This window comes from Primulina tabacum, chromosome 16 (assembly GCF_025594145.1).
Source record: "Primulina tabacum isolate GXHZ01 chromosome 16, ASM2559414v2, whole genome shotgun sequence".
Classification (NCBI taxonomy): Eukaryota; Viridiplantae; Streptophyta; class Magnoliopsida; order Lamiales; family Gesneriaceae; genus Primulina; species Primulina tabacum.
Window position 1 is genome coordinate 2,184,144 of NC_134565.1, and position 16,349 is coordinate 2,200,492.

The following is a 16,349-nucleotide window of genomic DNA, read 5'->3' on the forward strand; positions in this document are numbered from 1 at the left end:
GGTTGTTAAAGAAACAATTCAGAGTGGAAAGTTGTCTATTGAGCATATCGGTACAAACTCCATGGTTGCGGATCCGCTTACTAAGGGACTACCACCCAAACAGTTTCATGAGCACACTGCTAGTATGGGTGTTATGTCAATTGAGGAAATTCAGTTTTAGTGGGAGTTTGTTATTTTAAATGCTTTTCAGTTGTAGACATTGCAGTTACATTTATGTAAATTTATTTTTTGCAGAAATAAATTTCAAGTTAAGTCACACTCTGATTATGATTTAAAGTTTGATCTCAATAAGGTTAAAGGGAGGACCAGTTGAAAATAGGCATGTCACGGTCACATTGCATGAAATTTCCATGCTACACATCCACTTCATGATACATGTCATTCAGTTGTGTTGGCATATGTGACCATTGATGGGTCTAGTTACCTTGAGTGTAGCGAAGACTGCTTTGATCCTATGTTGATGTGATTGATGGACCGGATTGGTTATAGATACATTTCGGAATGACAACAATTTTGAGCTCATAAGGTTATTTTCACAAACATAATTATAAAGTTGCACATATAGCCCAAGTGTGAGATTGTTGGATCAATTTATTTATATGGGCTTATATGTGAATAATTATGTATTGTGGGTTGTCTATTAAGTTAAGCCCAAAATAAAGTTATCAATTAATGTTTCGGGTTATTGGGCTTTAATGTATCTAATGAGTTGTGGGCCTTTAATGTGTAGAGACATAAGTGTAATTTCTGTTTTTATGATGGGCTAAAACAGAAATATCAGAAGATATTGATAAACATTATCTATAAATATGGGTCATGGTCCCCAGATCTCGCGTTATCACTTTCACTATTATCTCCCTCATTAAGAAAATAGTTCTGAAGAGAAACTAAAGGATTCTCTCAAGAAAAGAGCGCGTAGATCTGGAAGATCAAGAAACGTTCTAAAGAATTCAGGATTATGGCTTCAGGTACGCTTCCGCTTAAGTTTTCAGTCAAATTCTTGATAATTTATCATGATGGATTCTGCGATTTATGGGTTTTCCCCAACACAATCGAGTCAATCAATTTATTATGGGTTATGTGTAGTAATTTAACTTCACTCGTAATATTTTATTAGTAATTTTAATCGTCATCTTCTCGTTAATCTATTTCCAAAAAAATGTGTTATGTGCTAATTAATGCAATTAAATAATTTCTAGTTTCTCATGTAAATTAAAAAATTAAAATAAAAAGTAATAATAAGATATTAAAAGCTAGTTTTTATTCGGAGTGTTTCTGTCAAAACTAATATTTATCAAAGGAACACTTATATATATATATATATATATATATATATATATATATATATATATATATATACTATTTTATTGGAATTGATATATCATATCCAAATTATATATCATGAATTTCAATGATATAAAAAAGATCACGAATAACATAACAAAACTCAATGTCATACGATATTATAATATAAAAACTATATATGGGGTAAGTATATAATAATAATTGACAAAATTTTGTGTGAGACGGTTTCACAGGTCGTATTTTGTGAGACGAATATCTTATTTGGGCCATCCATGAAAAATATTACTTTCTTATGATAAGAGTATTACTTTTTATTGTGAATATTGGTGGGATTGATCTATCTCACAGATAAAGATTTGTGAGATCGTCACACAAATTAATAATAATAATAGACATTGGACCCACCTAACCAAGCATCTTTCACATATTCAAATCCAACCTTTCATTTCTGGTCAGACAATCTCACAGCTTCTCAGTTATCAATCTCCACACCGACAATGGCGGCTACACCTTCTCTTAATCCCAAATCGATCTCACCTTTCTTCACAGGGAATATTTCACCCTCACAGTACCTCCGTCAATCTCATCAATTCAGATAACCCATCTCGCATTCTCAACGAATCCCGCATAACAATCCAAGAAGTTCGTTTCGGTTCTCCCAAATGCTAAGAAGAAGAACCCACCCATGGCTGGATCCTTTCAACCAAGGAGACGTTCCTGAAATGGAGTACGGCCAGATCTTCCCAGATGGTAAGCAGGAAGAGGATCTGAGACTGCCCGACAACCCGGTTAACCCCTACGGATTCCTCAAGTTCCCGGCTGGGTATGCTGTAGAAGTGGCTTCATTGCCGTTGAAGATTAGAGGTAATGTTAAAAGTAAAATCAGATATTTCTCATCTACTTAGAATATTTGCAGAAAATATTTTGATAGCGTTCACAAAAGCCTCGATGCTGAACTCTTCATCACATTTTGTGGTCTAACGAGAATATATCTCGTCTTTTTATCATAATTCGTGCAGTGTATTGCTGTAATGAGAATGACTGAATGAATTTATGCACTTTTTTACCCCAAATTTAATATTTATTTCTTTTTCAATAAATAAAAATCTTAACAGCTGTATATATGATACTTATTTAGAAGAGAATTAAGGGGAAATTTAGGGAGTATGGACAAAATTTTCAACAGAGAACCCTAAACCTTCCGTTCTCGGAAATTTCCTTCCTCTCGAGGCGACGCAAACTCAATCGAAAGAATGACTAAACAAAATGTAGTAATTTTCACGTTTATTTCGATTTGTTGCTTCTGCGTGCTTGTCGATTTATTGTTTCTGCGTTGTGTTGAAGAAGCTTCTGTCGACCTATTCGACACAAGCTTGATCGACCCACGTTAGGGTCGACCTAGTCGATACAAGCATGGTCGACCCAGGCTTTTTTGGTCGACCAAAAAAATTGGGTCGACCCACGCTTGGGTCGACTGTAATCGAGCTTCGAAATTCTCCATTGATTTTCCTAACATTCATAACGTATTTATTTGTATCACAAGTCTATTTGCCGAGAAAACTAGTCAGAGATGCAATTTTTCGATGCAAATTGACAATTCAATCCAGATATAAAGAGATTGCTGAGAAGATTCATCGTTATTTGAACAACGATGAGAGAACCTTTTTTTCGAGCAGTCGTCTTTTGGTAATTTGGTTAGGTATTATAGAGATTTTAACATTTCTAGTCAATTATATAGTATTTAATGAGTAATCAGATAGTTAATAGTAGTAGTGTTGATTTGTGGATGGTGGTGCGCAAGAGGCCGGTTAGATTTTTTTTGTTAGAATATTGTTTAATAACTAGTCTCGATTGCGCTATAGAGCCCGAAGATATACCAGATAGAGGTGTATTTCGCACCACACACTTTGCCGGTAAGTCTGAGATTGTTTTGAGTGATTTGGAGGGAAAGATTAGTGTCCAAGAGCAGAATGAGACTGATATAGACGTGGAGAAGATAAACATGGCTAGTCTATGCTTCTGTTTTGTGCCGTATTCGGTGAGGTGGCTAGGAAAAAGACGACGAAGATCGACCCTAAATACTTGAGGCTTGTAGATGTAGATGATTTGGATAGGTTTAACACTTATCCCTGTGGTAGATTAGCATATCGGGATGCGATCCGATGTTTGAAGAAGGACCTTTTAGGGCGATATAATTACCTCACCGAGGCACAGGGTCGAAAATAAGTTGATGGCAGCTTCCTTGTCGGTAGTTTTGTGCTGCCTTTGCAGGTATATTATTTTTTGGATGTTAAAGTGGATTTGTTATCTTTATTTCTACTAATAACATTGTTTGAAATTTATGTTACAAATCCTCGCTTATGAATATTATCCGAGCGTGACAAAAGTTTGCAAAGAGAAGAGATGTGGACGGTTTGATGTTTGCCCAGGATGTTTCAGTGGGTGACTAACACGTGGCCGTCAAACCGTGCCCCATCTGCTGTTGATATTACTGCAGCCTTTGGTGACTGTACTATAGATGTAAGTAATATGAATTGATCTGATAAAATAACTGTGGACATAATTTTTAATTAATCTGATATGTTATTAATTAAATGTAGGATTGTCTTAGATGTTTGACTCCTGCTCCTGAGGAGCTAGTTTCACCGTATTATACGACCGGACTTTTTGTTGATTCTGCGCCTGATGCGGTCATCACTCGGGTACTCGAGCTCTAGAGGCAAGGTCAAACAGTCATATGTAGCAAGCACCCTCAGGAATCTCCCTCAGTCCAGCACACGCCTTCTGCACATTCAACTCCGGATGTTTCCGGCACCCGTTATGGTGATGTCAGTAGATCAGTCCAGCACATGCCTCCTGCACATTCATCTCCAGATGTTTTCGGCGCCCGTTCTGGTTATGTCAGTAGTTCCAGCTCTAGCACCAGTTCTTCCATGCGTACGGGTCCTAGAGTTCACTTTGGACTCGATCCTTCCCGCCACTCTTCACCCTTGGAGCATCGTTTCGAGAGGCAGTTGACGACATTGGAGGATTCCGTTACGTCTATGCATGTTAAGATGACAACATGATTTATTAAGACCAGGGCGTGTATCAGGAATATAAATCTGGCTTTCGATGACTTGAAATCGAGTTTGAATCTTTGTTTCGATGAGTTGAGATCGAGTTTGACTGAACAGATTAGAGCTGGTTTTGCTGAGATGAGGTCTCACATGCCAGGTGGTCTCCGATGCCAGTGCATCAGGAGAAAGATTATAGCATAGCCTATAGCAGAGGGCGGAAGAGAAAATTATTCGAGGCAGATTTTGGTGAGTTAATTTTATTAATTATATTTATGATTATGTAATAGATTGATTTATTAGAATTGTCATTCTAATTTTAATTTGTTTAATATATGTTGTTAGGTGTGGATGATAATCTGGCAAGGAAAATTGGCAGTAGTAGCCAAACACAACGGATATTTGAGTCTAACCTTCCAGTCATAACAGAGGAATCCTCAGAAGGTGAGGTAATGCACTTTTTGATTTTATATTTATGTATAGTATGTTAAATAATAAATTTTTTGTTTTTATATATTCAAGTGACTCCGGATGCGGGTATGTCAGGTGGCGAGGCGACCACGTCGAGAGGTTATTACACCACACCTTATCTATTCATATTTGCATTAAAGTTGTTATAATTTATCAATTTACGCAACAAATCGTCAGTTTGGGGCAATTATAGATGACGGTGTGAGGCCACTTGCGGAGTCGAATTTGGTTTGGTTCGACCAAGGTCGACCAGATTCATTTGTGGTCGATCATGTTGTTCTGGGTCGATCATGTTGTTCTGAACTTTTTTGTTGGAGAAATTAGGTCCAAGGAAAATGGAGAAAACTTACTTGTGTTGGACTTTTTTTCTTCAAATACAGAGGCGATTTCAAAGGGAACCGGGCAAGATTTGGAGTAGATTTAGATCTAAATATAAGGAATGAGCAAGAAGAGTACACGGAGGGGAGGTTGTGAAGTTGAATTTAATGTAATGATCGACCCAGAACATCTAAGGAACCTGGTCGACCCAGAAATCACCAGGGTCGACCAAAAATGAACATGGTCGACCCAAAAGCAAGCATATCGACGACAATCATTTTCGAACCAAACCAAATTCGACTATAAACAATGTCCAATAATTACACTTGGCGAACGGTCGAGCATCGATGCCCTAACTCGTGCCAGCTAGTTGTTTACCTTCAAAGTCACGGTCTCCGCAAGTGGCCTCACACTGTCATCTATAATTGCCCCAAACTGACGGTTCGCTACGTAAATTGATAAATTATAACAACTTTAATGCAAATATGAATAGATAAAGTGTGGTGTAATAACTTCTCGACGTGGTCGCCTCGCCACCTGACATACCCGCATCCGGAGTCACTTGAATATATAAAAACAAAAAGTTTATTGTTTAATATATTATACATAAATATAAAATCAAAAAAGTGCATTACCTCACCTTCTGAGGATTCCTCTGTTATGACTGGAAGGTTATGCTCAAATATCCGTTGTGTTTGGCTACTATTGCCAATTTTCCTTGCCAGATTATCATCCACACCTAACAACATACATTAAACAAATTAGAATGACAATTCTATAAATCAATTTATTACGTAATCATAAATATAATTAATAAAATTAACTCACCAAAATCTGTCTCGGATGATTTCCTCTTCCGCCCTCTGCTATAGGCTATGCTATAATCTTTCTCCTGATGCACTGCATCGGAGACCACCTGGCATGTGAGACCTTATCTCAGCAAAACCAGCTCTAATCTGTTCAGTCAAACTCGATCTCAACTCATCGAAACCAAGATTCAAACTCGATTGCAAGTCATCGAAAGCCTGATTTATAATCCTGATACACGCCCTGGTCTTAATAAATCCTGTTGTCATCTTAACATGCATAGACGTAACAGAATCCTCCAATGCCGTCAACCGCCTCTCGAAACGATGCTCCAAGGGTGATGGGTGGCGGGAATGATTGAGTCCAAAGTGGACTCTAGGACCCGTACGCATGGGAGAACTGGTGCTAGAGCTGGATCTACTGACATAACCAGAACGGGTGCCGGAAACATTCGGAGATGAATGTGCAGAAGGCGTGTGCTGGACTGATCTACTGACATCACCATAACGGGTGCCGGAAACATCCGGAGTTGAATGTGCAGAAGGCATGTGCTGGACTGAGGGAGACTCGTGAGGGTGCTTGCTACATATGACTATTTGACCTTGCCTCCAGAGCTCGAGTACCCGAGTGATGACCACATCAGGCGCAGAATCAACAAAAAACCTGGTCGTATAATACGGTGAAACTAGCTCCTCAGGATATGGGTGATCACAGTGCGGTTTTTTTTAAAAAAATTAAACCGAATTGTTATATGCGGTCGGTTAGTATTTTGAAAAATCAATCGCGGTTTTATATGAAAAATTAGCCTTACGGTTTTGAGCGGTTGCGGTCGGTTTACGGTTTTGTAATGAAAAATATTAGAACATTTATTCTAATTTATTTGAAAACAACAACAGTATATTGTATTCAAATATAAAATATAGTTCAAAGCATATAAAGATCAAAATAGATAAAACAATAATTAAGAGTCAAAACAAGTGAATAATTTAACAACACAACACATTCACAACAAAAATGATATTTACACTATTTTATCATTTTTTATTTTCAAACTTCAAACAAAATATTGTAGCAAAAGAAATAAATACTTTAATAAAAGACTAATATGAAGAATAATTAAGAAAAATATAAGTTTTATTTGTAAGAATAATAATTTTGAAGAGAGTTGAGATATAATGAATGATGACTTCTTAATTTGAATATGTTGGTAACAAATTATTATAATTATAGGCTCAATATTATGGCAAGCGGTTTAGGCGGTGCGGTTCTTGGCCAAAAAAATAATCGAACCGCGTATGCGGTGCGGTTTATGATTAATATTTTTAATCGCGGTTTTTATAAAATATTATGAAAAACGGTGCGGTGCAATTCGGTTCGGGCAGTTAATAAAAAATTTTGATCACCCCTACCTCACGAGTAGGAGTCAAACATCCAAGACAATCCTACATTTAATTAATAACGTATCAGATTAATTAAAAATTATGTCCACAGTTATTATATCAGATCAATTCATATTACTTACATCTATAGCACAGTCACCAAAGGCTGCAGTGATATCAACAACTGATGGGGCACGGTTTAACGGCCAAGTGTTAGTCACCCACTGAAACATCCTGGGCAACATCAAACCGTCCACATCTCCTCTTTGCAAACTTTTGTGTCACGCTCGGATAATATTCATAAGCGAGGATCTGTAACATAAATTTTAAACAATGTTATTAGTAGAAATAAAGATAACAAATCCACTTTAAAATTCAAAAAATAATATACCTGCAGAGGCAGCACAAAACTACCGACAAGGAAGCTGCCATCAACTTATTTCCGACCCTGTGCCAAGATGAGGTAATTATATCGCCCTAAAAGGTCCTTCTTCAAACATCGGACCGCATCCCGATAGGCTACTCTACCCCAGGGATAAATGTTAAACCTATCCAAATCATCTACAAGCCTCAAGTATTTAAGATCGATCTTCGTCGTCTTTTTCCTAGTCGTCTCACCGAATACGACACAACAGAAGTATAGACTAGCCATGTTTATCTTCTCCACGTCTATACCAGTCTCATTCTGCTCTTGGATACTAATCTTTCCCTCCAAATCAATCAAAACAATCTCAGACTTAATACACCTCTATCTGGTACATCTTCGGGCTCTATAGCGCAATCGAGACCGGTTATTAAACAATACTCTAACAAAAAAAATCTAACCGACCTTTTGCGCACCACCATCCACAAATCATCACTACTACTATCAACTATCTGATTACTCATTAAATACCATATAGTTTGACTAGAAATGTTAAAACCTCTATAATACCTAACCAAATTACCAAAAGGCGACTGCTCGAAAAAAAGGTTCTCTCATCGTTGTTCAAATAACGATGAATCTTCTCAGCAATCTCTTTATATCTGGATTGAATTGTCAATTTGCATCGAAAAATTGCATCCCTGCCTAGTTTTCTCGGCAAATAGACTTGTGATACAAATAAATACGTTAGGAATGTTAGGAAAGTTAGGAAAATCAATGGAGAATTTCGAAGCTTGAGTTCAGTCGACCCAAGCGGGTCGACCCAACTTTTTTGGTCGACCCATCGACCCAAGCGTGTTGGTCGACCAAAGCGTGGGTCGACCATGCTTGTGTCTACTAGGTCGACCTTAACGTTAGGGTCGACAAGCTTGTGTCGAATAGGTCGACAAAAGCTTTTTCAACACGACACAGAAACAATAAATCGACAAGCACGCAGAAGGAACAAATCGAAATAAACGTGAAAATTACCACATTTTGATTAGCCATTCCTTCGATTGAGTTTGCATCGCCTCGAGGGGAAGGAAATTTCCGGGAACGGAGGGTTTAGGGTTCTCTGTTGAAAATTTTGCCTACGCGACGGAATGGAAGAAAAAAGAGGATTTAGGGTTCTCTTATGAAAATTTAATCGTGTGTTTAATGGATTTAAACTTAAAATATAGGGACATTTAGGTAAATTTATTTATGGATCTTTTTTTTAAATAAATCACAGTAGAGTCTCTATTCCCTAAATTTCTCCAGTTGAGGGGTAGATGGCTGTTTTAATGGTTTTTTTATTTTGGTAACCTAATTTTAAACATATGTGGGCAGACGGAGAAGAAAGAGAAGTCTCTCGTTCCTATTTTTTTATTTGGCTCGAGAATTAAGTACCAAAACCAATTTTATCGGAATATTTGGAAAAGAACATAAGCACTTTATTTCTGACCAAGCAATTACAATATTGCAAAAGTTTAGTATTTTCACCTTCAAGATAAAATGGCTTGACTATGTTATCTATCAAGAAAAAATGGTTGATAAAGTTTATTATGCAAATTTAATCAATATTTTCACTTCCAAAACTGCAAGACGAACAATATTCAAGTGACTATTTACTCATTTATAACATGAATTTTATATTTTTTTTGGAATATCGATTTGGTTTTATTAACATTTTTTTATGAGATATTGTTTTGGATGATATATTTTTTTTTATCTTTTATTTTTAGAATTAATGTTGGGAATATTATTATATATACGTCGAAGAAAAATATATGAAAATTAAGATTTGAGTGCACGATTTCTGGTACTCGCCTCAGGCCTCACAATCTCAGTTCCCGTGCTGATTGCAGAATAGGTACTATGTTACCGATCTTATCTACCAAATTAGCAGGAATTGGACATGCCGCACTCTTGTTCATGTCCACCGCCCGGGACTGAGTTAGCTATGTATATCCCAATGTAAATGCTGTAGGAACTGGCCTCCTGAGCAAGCTCTTCCCAAGTGTGCCCTCCGATTATATCTTCTATATCGTCCACACTAACGCCTAATGCTTTCTGAAACATTTACACCTGATAGAATGAATTTCTCCTAGGGTGGTTACAACATGTGAGCTTAAAAACATCCCAGAATTCTAATCCTCTAGTTTTTACTTAACTATTTTGGGTCGTATTTTGGGTATCATGAGATGATTGATTGGCAGCGAGACCAGTGCGTAACGAACCAAGGCAGCCCCTGCCTCCATGGGAAGTGTCGATTTCGATGAAGCCGAAGGAGGTTGTCGAGGCAAAGTACAAGAATGCCAGTGTGCAGAAGGGGAATTATATAGTGATTCATGGGATACAGTCAGATTCGAAAGCCTCAATGCAATGCAGGGGTGATACTGATAGCTTGCTACCTCTTGAGATATGGGACGAGATAACCAGTGTGATAAGGTGTACAAGCTCGAATACATAAAATTCTTGTTTTAAATCTTTTTGCAACATTTGGTGTTATATTAATCACACTGATTGATACTAGTGCAGAAAGAAACTTTCTGATTTGGGGTTTAGCTAACTTGTAAATTACTCGATCAAACGACGTTAACGGGGGTCTCACATTTGCAGAGGGAAAACGTTTAAGAAATCGTAGCATATCACCACCACCGGACAGGTTAGGCTTCTTCATATGGGCTAGTTATTCTTGTTTTCCGAGGCCCTACGATCAAAAAATCAATTCTTTATTCAATTCTTGCCGCAACAAATGAAGAAAGCCTAAAATGATAACACGGGGAGTAGAAATATAGAGCTATATTTATGCTAAAATTCCGGTCGAATCAGTATACCTTTTGTTCTTGTGCTAGCTTGCTGCTCTGATAAATGATTCAGTGGGAGTGATGGCTACAAATACAGCTGCCATACAACTTGCGAACGCACGTGGAAAACCGAGGTAAGTAACAAAAAGAACAAGTAAAACTGAAGCATGATACAATTTCAGATGTGCAATATGATAGAAATGGATGGATTTCATGTTAATATGATTGTATTTCTGGCGCAGTGTGGCCTTATTTCCGAAGATAATCCCGAATGCAGAGGAAAAGAAATTTGGCAATATATCGTCTAACTGTCTAAGACAGGGAAACTTGTAGACATAGATGTTGAAGCTGTAAAGACTGCATTCCAGATTTTCACTTTGCCTTCGGCTATTGCATAGGAAAATTCCATGCATTCTTGTTAGGCATGATTAACACGATCCTGTCAAATGTTTTATTTCAAATCAATCAAATTACTGAATTTAAAATTACAATAATATCGTTCATATCTTTTCTAAGAAATTTATACATTATTTAAAAAATAATAAAATGTAATTTTATAATTTTATTTCAAATTTAATTAATCAGACTAAACATATTATTAGCTATCAATTACTATTCTACGTCCAACTCAAACGTTTTAATAATCATACAATTTTTTTTATCATATCTTATCCATCAAAGTAAACCGCCTTAAATATACAGATTATTCATTTATTTATCCCATAAGAAGAGATCGACTGTCAATAATTAAGCCGGTTGCCACCAAGGTACATTCCCAGTTGAGTATTATTGAGGATCCAAAAAAATATTTAAAGTTCGAGGATGAATTTCGAGTAATTCGGACACGATTAGTGGATTGCATTTGAGTTTGATGACATCATATATACGAAAAATCCATTTAATTTTTTAAAATGGAATTGTAAATGTAGAACCGAGCGTACGTCACTTTACCAAAAGTTATAGCTGGTAGCAACAGTGTAAAGCACCATATTTCGATTGCTCTACCCAGTAGGGACAATTATTGCACACAACAATCTCCCTCTCAATAATTGCACTTATTGCAATAAATGAGAATCGAACCTATGACACATTGACTCTAATACCAATTGCAGAACCGAGTGCTCAGGAGACAATTATTGTACTCAACAATCTCTCTCTCAATAATTGCACTTATTGCACTCAATGGGGAACTGAACCTGTGACATTGAGACTCTGATACCAATTGTAGAACCGAGAACTTACCGCTTTGCCAAAAGCTATAGCTGATGGTAACGGTGCAACTCAAATATTTTAAATCGTATAGCAGCTCAAGCATCACGTTTTGATTGTTCTACCCAATATAGACAATTATTGTAATCAACAATAAATATCGATTTTTAGTACTATGCATCGTTAGAGACATAGTTAAATAGTTAATCCTTACATCTCTGAGGGGATAGTTAAGGAACATGACTCGGGCAGCATTGCTAATTGTCTCAATATATTTTACAATGTATCTAATAAACATCGTTATTGTCTTTCGGTTGCGTACTCGATTGATCAACATTATTATGTATTGCAAATTTAAACAATGTATCTTAAATTTTATTTCAACAAAATAAGATTTAAAATTTTAATCTCCTACAACTTTCAAGATACTCCGTTGATAAATCTGTCATAAAATCAAAAGGTTTGATCATAAGTATAAAATAGTTATTTTTAAAATATCAATTATTGTAAAATTTGATTAAAATACGTGATGATACTAACATATTGGATCTCATTATTTGTACCAAACGATGTATTGCTTAAATTTTTTTATTGACCCAATATTATAATATATACAGCATAAAATACCAAATTAAACTTTACAAAAAGAACCAATAATCATTAAAAAAAATGAATAGTGAGAGATCATATTCCAACCATACTATATTAAATTTAGAATCAAATGTAATTATATTCAAATATACCATCGACTTTAATCCAAGAATATGCCCATCTCATGAATCCCTCTAATTTTCTTTCCATTCCTCCATCTTTTTCTAGTCATTTCGAGGCCTTTTTTTTTAAATATAAAATAATTCCTTTTAAGACATTATTTTTGTGTAAATCAAATGTGGAACCAATTATATGTGGACAACGTTCTGTGAAGTGTATAATTATTAAAAGTCAATTTTATTCTAATCAATATGTACCACTTGCTAAGCAATTGAGTTGTTCTTTTTTTTTTTTTTGGCACTCCATTGTACTTTGACAAGTAAATTATTAAATCAATATTCAGAATAACTCTTTTTTTTTTTAAAGAAAAAGTTGTTTTCGTGCTTAAAGTTAAATGATTTATTTTATTTTATAAAACAGACAAATAAAAAAGTATATAACGTTAAAATTCAATACTCCTATTATTCTCTTAACCATGGTTTAATAGACGATGAATGATATATAATATATCAATGATATATATATATATATTAATGCGCACAGCTAGTTTAACAAAGGAAAAATTTCTTAAGTTTTGGAGGGACGTAAAAAATAGTAAAAGAGATTAGGTCAATATTCGCACACATCGATTATATTATCTTCTCTATTAATTAGTAAAATAAATAAATCTTGAATCTGATTCGAAGGAATTGATTTTGTTAATCTATTAATATTGATGAGAAGGAACATTTTAATTATATATCATAAAATTAAATAATAATAATAATAATAATAATAATAATATCGTAGTTATTATTAAATTCGTAATAAAATTAGACGACGTGTTAGCTTTGAATTTTAAAGTTGTTAAACTTCCAACACCTGTTGTGTGTTATGTCATTACCATTCTTTTTATAAAAGCAAAATAAAAGTCTTAATTATAATTAACTAGTGAAGAACATGTGATCATCACCATACATACATATATACATACATATGGCCTCATCAAATGTGCATTAGAGGTGGTCTTGACGTGGAGCTGGTGTGGTACCAATACGACTTCGACATGACGTTGATATGTATAATCTTACGTGCAGAGGCGGAGCAAAGATTCATAAGTACATGGGGTTGGCTCCATCCTGTGTTAGACATTAATAAGTTCAGTTAAAATCGAACTGAATTTTCTAAAATCAAATTAACCGAATTTTTTTCGACAAACCGAACTGACCGAACTTTGCTACGAAGACCTATCAAACCAAATTAAAAAAATCGATTATTTCGATCAATAACACAATTAACCGAAATTTTAGAATTTTTTTAAATAATCATGTTTTAAATAAAAAGTTACAATATAAAAATTGGATTAAATAAATTTAAAATTTATTTATTAAAAAATATTTTTAAATATAGTACTATTTCTAATAAATTTTATTAAAAAATTGTAATATTTATATCCTTATAAACAAATATTTAATAATATTAATGTTATCTATAAAAGTTAAGTTTGTTATGTTAACCGAAGTTTTATATTAAAAACTGAAATCGAACCGAACTAACCTATATTTTAAAAAATTTAAACCGAACTTCTGAATAAATCAAATGTAGGACCAAATATGTGCCGTTTTACAAAAGCTATAGCTGGTGGTAATTGTACAACTCAAATATTTTAAATCGCACAGTAGCCCAAGCGTCATGGTTCGATCGCTCTACCTAGTAGGGACAATTCTTGCACCTCAACACCGAACCGAATTTTCAAATTAATTCATTTCGGTCTATTATTTTTGTTGAAACCGATTTTGTTCACTCATAGACTGTAGTTGATGTTTTTCCGTTATTTGTTGATATATGCTTTTTGGTTTAAAAATAACTTAACATTTTTTGTTTTCTTCATTCTTTGAGCTAACCAGAAAAATTCAATATTCCCAAAATTTTACAACAAAGAATTAATTTCATAGTTATTCAATTTTTGGTTATTATAAATAGAAAAATCACAAAACAAGCCCAATAATAATTGTACATCAATAATCATCAAACATTTCAACCAATTGATTATTATTCCAAAATCTACAACAATAGATTTTTAGGGTAAAAATTAAAACTCCAAAATTCATATACATCATAAGACAATATTATTGCAACTTGAATAATCACAACTAAATATTCAATATAATTTTAGAGTCATTTAATTTTTATCTCAAAATTATATAATTTCAAAACATACGACAATAAACCAACCAATACACAGTAATGAAATATGATTTATGGGAGTAGTTTATTTGTAATTTTTAGACATGAGACTCAAAAAATAAAAATGATAAAAATTTTATTCTATTTTTAAATATAGGCTGAAAAAAGTAAAATTTTAAAATACTAGTTTTGAAAAAAAAATAGGTGGGGCTGGAGCCCACCCTAGCCCAAGGGTGGCTCCACCCCTGATCACACGTGAACACTTATTAAAATTTTCAACAATTGAAAGATACATAACTAAAATAAAAATTAAACAATAAATTAACAAAAAACATATAAGATTCTAACGCATGTCAAAATTTTAATAGCGGTATAACAATAAGAGTATGTTTCTTGTGAGACAGTCTCACGAATCTTTATCTGTGAGACGTGCCAACCTTACCGATATTTACAATAAAAAGTAATACTCTTAGCATAAAAATTAATAATTTTTCATGGATGACCCAAATAAGAGATTCGTCTAACAAAATACGACATGTGAGACTGTCTTACACAAGTTTTTGCCTAATAATAAAATTTGAACACACGAATTTTGTGACAAATATTGGGTCGCGAACGCGATGGCATGTGCAACTCACTACGTCCGGAGGGGTTGTAATATTCCCCGTGTATCTTATAAGAAACACGGAACAAATCCACAATAATATATACGTAATCTTGATTCATACCATATCTTAAAATTAATGTCATAATCTTTACTTTATGCTTTTCCCAATATAGTCTCACTGTCACTTAAAAGAAGCCAATAGAGGAAGTGGGAAAAGTATTGAATCTTTTGCAACATGAGAAAAAAGTTGTGGACCAAACGCATGATCATGTATATAATATGGTAAGAGGTTTTGAACGTAAATATATATATATATATATATATATATATATATATAATTTCCAAGATTGATAATATATGCAAAGTTCCATATTCGCCGCCACAGCCATAAACACACATGATAAAAAGATCTTTTGCAGCGGCTTCTCTAGCAATTATTGGTACACTATCTGGTCAATATTCATTCCAATTTTTTTGACAAAACAAAAAAATATTGAATTAAATAAAAGCTACACGTTGTGTGTGTGTGTGTGAGAACAATTATTGTTTATTTTATTGGGCATCTTCAAAAGCTTGGTGGGTTTTTGAATTTATGTGCAAGTGGATAGTGTTATTGGTGTATATTAAAAAAAAATTAAGAGGTGGTGGTTTAAGTTAGGACAAATTGTGATAACTCTCTAAACTTAAATTCCCTTTTATCTTTTACTTTCTTATCCTTTTGATAAACTTTGTGAGCTTCCTACTTATTTAAAATTTTCGAAAATATCATTGGACTTTTGGTACGTGACATTATTATATCTATCGAATATGTTGTTTAAAGTCATTTAGGCTAAAGACATATAGCTTCGCAAGGTTTTTAGCATTTATATACCAAATTATTGTTTTTATTATTATTAGTTCATCATGCTTCCGTAAATAAATTAAACATTTTTGTATGTTTCGACATAAAAACAAATTGTTTTCAATTAGATTTTGATTATGTTCCATTATATTCTTTCTGACTCAAGATTTCTTCTTCTTCATATATATTTTCGTATGATGGAATATCTTCAAATCGGTATACTTGAACTAGATCTTGGTAATAAATTGCTTCTTCAATATCCATAGTTGGTTTGAAGTATTTTATTC

General features: G+C 34.1%; 1 long non-coding RNA gene across 3 annotated transcripts; it reads left to right on the forward strand.

Moving 5' to 3' along the window:
* Positions 1 to 1,744: 1,744 nt before the first annotated feature.
* On the forward strand, positions 1,745 to 10,999 carry LOC142529731 (uncharacterized). 3 transcript variants are annotated; one of them, XR_012815951.1, is made up of 5 exons: positions 1,745 to 2,169; positions 9,587 to 10,169; positions 10,260 to 10,386; positions 10,577 to 10,662; positions 10,771 to 10,999. It is a non-coding gene; the product is annotated as an uncharacterized LOC142529731 (long non-coding RNA). The 3 variants fall into 3 exon arrangements; XR_012815949.1 differs by lacking the exon at positions 1,745 to 2,169 and having other exon boundaries at positions 9,420 to 10,169; positions 10,341 to 10,386; XR_012815950.1 differs by lacking the exons at positions 1,745 to 2,169; positions 10,260 to 10,386 and having other exon boundaries at positions 9,438 to 10,169.
* Positions 11,000 to 16,349: the final 5,350 nt, after the last annotated feature.